This window comes from Camellia sinensis, chromosome 4, assembly GCF_055761805.1.
Source record: "Camellia sinensis isolate YWXY chromosome 4, ASM5576180v1, whole genome shotgun sequence".
Classification (NCBI taxonomy): Eukaryota; Viridiplantae; Streptophyta; class Magnoliopsida; order Ericales; family Theaceae; genus Camellia; species Camellia sinensis.
Window position 1 is genome coordinate 211,688,940 of NC_138964.1, and position 5,743 is coordinate 211,694,682.

A 5,743-nucleotide genomic window follows, 5' to 3' on the forward strand; every position below is an offset into this window, starting at 1 on the left:
TGATATTTTGTTTGTTATGGCTAAAATAGCCTATTTTGTCTTTTATGGCTAAAATAGCCCGAAACTAACTTGCCAAACGGACCCATAGTGAGACCTGTTATAGTTCCTTTGAGCCCAATTAGACTGGACTGCACTTCTCTTCAACTAGAGAGAATACAGATCCAACAAAAACCACATGACACAAAAATTACAAAACAACCCCATTCTTCATACAAATTTGGGCTGAAGTACTTGGCAGACAAATCAAGCCCAAAAACTCAGTCCTAATTTTAATAGGTCCAGTCACCCTTTATTTTTATATTTTTATGTTTATATAGAATAATGCTACACTTGACGCATTTTTGTACCAAATTATGCTCTTACCACATTGTCAACACAATATTGGTTTAATAGATCTCACCACTCAAGATGTAGCGTTGACAACTAGATTGACAAATCGGATGGTAGAAATAGATGATTATTGTAGCATTAGTCGTTTATGTTACATGGACGATATAAAACAGAAGGCCAAGATCCTTATTCAAATAAACGACTAATGGAAGACTTTCAAGTTCCAAACCAATAACCTAGTTGTTTCATATAGATGTAGCCCAACAACTTGATAAACAATGATCAAAAAGTAAATAAACACTGCAAGCATGGGTACAGAAAAACCAGAAAAACTACCAGGCATAAAAGCTTCCCTTAGCATGGCAGTTAGGTGACAATTTGAAACAGTACATTTAATGATAATCAGGCCCGCTGTGCAGCCCACAAACCTGGTGACAATAAAAAGGAATCAAATCATAATCCATGACAGTGCCTCTTGTTATGTTCTTAATAAAAAGATGAGAAGGGTGAAGAAACTGCCTAGAATAAAGGGCAAGTCAACCCACTCAGAAGATGAAACATCAAGGTATATGGGAGAACTAAAATTCACATCTACACCCAAATGCTGAATTCCTATACTACAATATCAAGGGAAGAGTAGAGATAATATGACATTTTACCACCTACGATAAAGCTCATTTTTCTTATTTACTTACAAGCATTGGGAAGGGCACTTATACCATAAACAAACTCCGAATTAAAGTGAACCAGAAGAAAATTCTGTAGAGAAATGCACAGAAAAAAAGTTACATATTCTTGCAGCAAATGGTGGATGGGGAAAAAAATTAAAGGTAGAAATACATCAAATTTACTCAATGAATGTACAAACAAACAAAGAACCACAAGTTCGGAGAGTAAAGTTTCCTCCAAAATGTCGAAGTGTCTCAATTCCTTCTTTTTCTAACAAATTTAATAGTCCACCCATTAAATAAATCTAAAAATGTAGACAAAACCAATTATAAGTATCCCGAATGAAGTGAAGCAAGAGTACTGCTTGATGCTAACATCTTTATTTTGTAAATCCAAATCCACATCCAGCCCATCAAACAAGTGAGTGAAATGCAAACTAATGTACGGGTTGACTATGTAAGCTAAACTGCTTAAAACCTCTATTGGTAGTAATTTTAGTGATAAAATAATTATTTTTCCCCCCAACTTGAACATTGATTTGACCGTCTAACAGCAACCATAGATGTTTATATTTATCCTTGTTCTGTTTTTTTCGAGAAAATTTTTTCTTATATTTTGCTTACATGATTCAAATCCATCATCACCCATAACAGCAAATAAGAGTCAAGAGGTGCACACGACACCCACTTTCAAGTTGCATATTCCTTTATTCATTGAATCATAACAGCAAAACATGAGGCACATATCATAGTAGCTTCCAATCTCCAATTCTTGTTCCTTTCGGAGAAGAGATCCTAACGAGCATGTGCATACATCAAGACAACAAGAAGGACAAAACTGAATGCAGAAGTTACGCAATCCTAAAGATCAATATTATGGTAAACCGCCAATGCAAACCAAAACTGCAAATTCAATACTACCCCAATAGTCAATGAAACCCCTTTCCATCACATGATAAACCAATGGACATTGAACAATATGATCAAACACATCCTTGCTCCATCTCCAAAAACCAAGCCCCATGACTTGCACAATTTCTCAGAGGTCACTAATTTTGGATGACCAGTTGCCACACACGCGGCCCCAATATAAATAGAATCACCAGAAACCAATTATTTACAGTCCAATTCAACTTCAATGAAACTCCACACCACACAAAATTCCTAATTCCAAACGAATACTGATGCATTTCTAAAATCACTACCTCAAACTAATACAAGAGATCCAGTACTTCATAACTGTATCAGTCTTGTCTTAAAGCGAAACCTAATTCCAGTGATTTACGAAACAACATTAACCCGTTTGGATCATGAGAAAAGAAAAGAAAAGAAAATAAATTATTGTAGTTCGTCACCCTCTTATTTGGATGGACAATGACTACAAGAAGATACATATGTCTTTTCATTTTATATGTTTTGTATTGTATTTAGAGAGGTAGTTTAGGTATTATAAATTTGTAAAGAACAATTTTGGTTTCTGACCAAATCTCATCACTTTTGGTGAGAAACAAAACTAAAGCTGGGTGTGATTTGTCTTTCTCACAATTTATCTTCCTTTCTCACCATCACTCACCTCATTAATCATCCAAACAAGTGATGAGAAATCTCATTCTCTCCATTTCTTTTCTTTTCTTTTCTCACAAAACCCCTCAATCCAAACAGAGCATCAATTCTATGTAAAAACCCTACAATTATGAGAACAAGCTTGAGGGGATGATAATCCAGAAACATCAAAAATAACCCAAAGCCAATAACGAGAAAAATCTCTATGCAATTCATTATATAAAATTATTTACTATCAAACCCAATTATTTACGGTCCACTACAAAATTATTCAGTTTCAATGAAACTCCACAGAAAATTCCTAATTCCAAATGAATAACTGCGCATTTCTAAAATCCCTGCCTCAAACTAAATAATACAAGAAATACAATGCTTCATAACTGTATGAGTCAAACCTAATTCCAGTGATTACAAAAACAACACTAAAATAGAGCATCAATTCTTTCTATGTAACAACCCTACAATTATTATGACAAGAAGCTGGAGGGGAAGTGAATGCAGAAACATAAATTAAAGAGAAAAAAATAATAATAAAAACCCTAAAGCCAATAAATAGAAAAATATCTACACAATTTATTTATTACATAATTTGAACAGATAAACAATTCATCATCATCAAACAAACCCTAACTTCAAACAATTTTGTGGAAAAATCAAATGACTAACCTCATTTCTGGTAACCTCCGCCAATGGCATCCAAATCCTCCTCAATCGTAGAAGTCAAATAAGGCCTGGGAAAGTCATTGACATCGAAAGTGGTCTCCTTCATCATCTTCTCGATATCAGATTTCTTCAAGACTGTTCGTCGAACAGGAGGGCGGTTTCGGCGCTGATCGCGAGAGAAGTACTTGATGTCGTACACGGTTTCCGGATCGGAGCTTGGGATAATTGCCTTCACGGGGACGGTGGCGGGGCAGAAGACGCGGTACTCGGTGGCTTTGGGGACGGCGTCCTTGTACTCTGGGTGAGCGCAGGGTCCGGTGATCTCCCATGGCTTCTTTATGTAACGTCTTAGGGTTTGCATCAGGGATTTCGCGGCTGATGCCATCGGCGGTGGAGATGGGGAGAGTGGGTGTTTGGTTTGAGAGAAAATTGGACAGAAAATACTTATGTGTGAGATTGGGAATAGGGATTTATTTGTCGATTTTGGTGTTTGTTTTGAGTGGCGTTAATTAAGTTTGGGCTGGACCTGGGCTGACTATCTAACCCAACCCGATTGACAGTTCCATTCCATGTAATAATTTCCCAGAAATTATTTATTTATTTATTTTATAGATATACAAATGCTATTTATTTTTTTGGTGTTTATTTTTTACTTTTCGAAATTTTCTTGGTTACAATATTCCAGGGTCAGATATACACCCCGTGTTTTTACCAATTTTTTCAAATTGAACATTGATAATTAAAAATATTATTGTGTTTAAGGTTGTTTGCTTTTTTGGTTGCTTTTTTCATTAATGAACTTTTTAAAAAAAAAAAAATTAGGCTTATAGATTTTTTTTGGGCCATTTTTTGATAAGTCCTATTTATAACTGTTTTGTTTCATAAAACCCAAATTGTTTCTGAATATTCCATTAGGTCCATTAATTGTTAAAGGACGAAATAACCCTCTCCGCCTCTCCCTCGTGAAACCGATTCTGCAAAAACCCATTCCTATTCGAAATATTCAATCCACAAAATTTCCAAAACAAAAACTCAATCGACGAAACGATACTGATATTGCCTCCAGTAACCCTAGATTCCTCTTCGTCTCACCACTGCGAAGCTTCACATCGGAAGGAGGGTGCTTCGTCGTTCGAAGATTCTTGTCGCCCAATTGAGTTTATTTTATCCACTGAGTGTAATCCATACCCACCAACCATGACGAACAAAAGTAAGGAATACCATTCCACCTTCTGCTTCTCAATCATAATGTCATCATTGATGTATACATACACCTTCTGGTTTTCGGATTTGAATTTGTAAACATAGATGTTTTCGGAATTAATTTTGTAAAAATATATGTAAACATTCACATTGGCCTCTAACTGTTGTAGTTTTCGGGATTTGTTTTTTGACACATGAATGATGTGAACATTCACATTACTATTGATTCCTGGGTAAATTTAGAGTAGTACACACTGATGTGAATGTTCACATTAATGTCAGAAACCCCAAACTGCACTCAACACTGTGCTGAAGTGTGATTTAAACATTGACATTGTGACATCAATGCCCAAGTTGTTTGTGTTATTGGGTGTAGTTTGGCGCTGTTGGTTCCCCCCTTTGATTTTTAGAAAATTATAACATAATGTGATCACCCATGTAAGCATTCACATTGGCCAGTAAATGTTGTCGTGTTCGAAATTTATTTCTCAAACATGGATGATGTGAACATTCACATTACTATTGATTGCTGGGTAAATTTAGAGTAGTACACACTGATGTGAATGTTCACATCATGTGAATGTTCACATTAATGTCAGAACCCCCAAACTTCACTCAACACTAATTTTGTAAAAATATATGTAAACATTCACATTGGCCTCTAACTGTTGTAGTAATATCACTCACATTAACAGTTGTGAACACTCACATCAGTAGTATCACTCAACATTAGGAAATGTGAACATTCACATCAGTAACATTACTCCACATTAGCAGATGTGAACATTCACATCATCGGATGTGAACATTCACATCAGTTTTAAGTGATGTAAACATTCACATTACTGGCCTAGTAGTGCACTGTGAACATTCACATTACTGCACCAGTGGTGTAAACATTCACATCAATGCTAATTTCATATGAACATTCAAATTACTGATATTTGTTATTTGTTTCAGTATTGGCTGTGTGAGCATACAACAATCTTACAACCCCACAACCCCAATGTCATTCCACGATGCGTAAAATGGGACCTCACAGCCTTACATAGCAACATGAAGTCCATAGCTCTGGCTAAGCTAGGTTTAAATGAGGTAGAAGTACAACCAAATATATTGTGCTTATTCAAATAGTGCGACGAGGAACTATCTAACTAACATACTGTCTGGAAATGCAGGTATATGGCGGCGAGCTAATGGCATCACCAACTGAAGCGAAGATTTATCGTCATACAAAATTGAATGTGGGGCCAAAACCTGAGATTTTGTCAAGTGCAGTAGCAAAAAAAGATGAAAGCAATGAGGATCAAAGCAAA

General features: G+C 35.8%; 1 non-coding gene across 1 annotated transcript; it reads right to left on the bottom strand.

Moving 5' to 3' along the window:
* Window positions 1-441: 441 nt before the first annotated feature.
* Window positions 442-4,063, bottom strand: LOC114307687 (uncharacterized). Its single transcript, XR_014328345.1, has 2 exons — window positions 3,228-4,063; window positions 442-758 (listed from the first exon to the last, which is right to left on the bottom strand). It is a non-coding gene; the product is annotated as an uncharacterized LOC114307687 (transcript).
* Window positions 4,064-5,743: the final 1,680 nt, after the last annotated feature.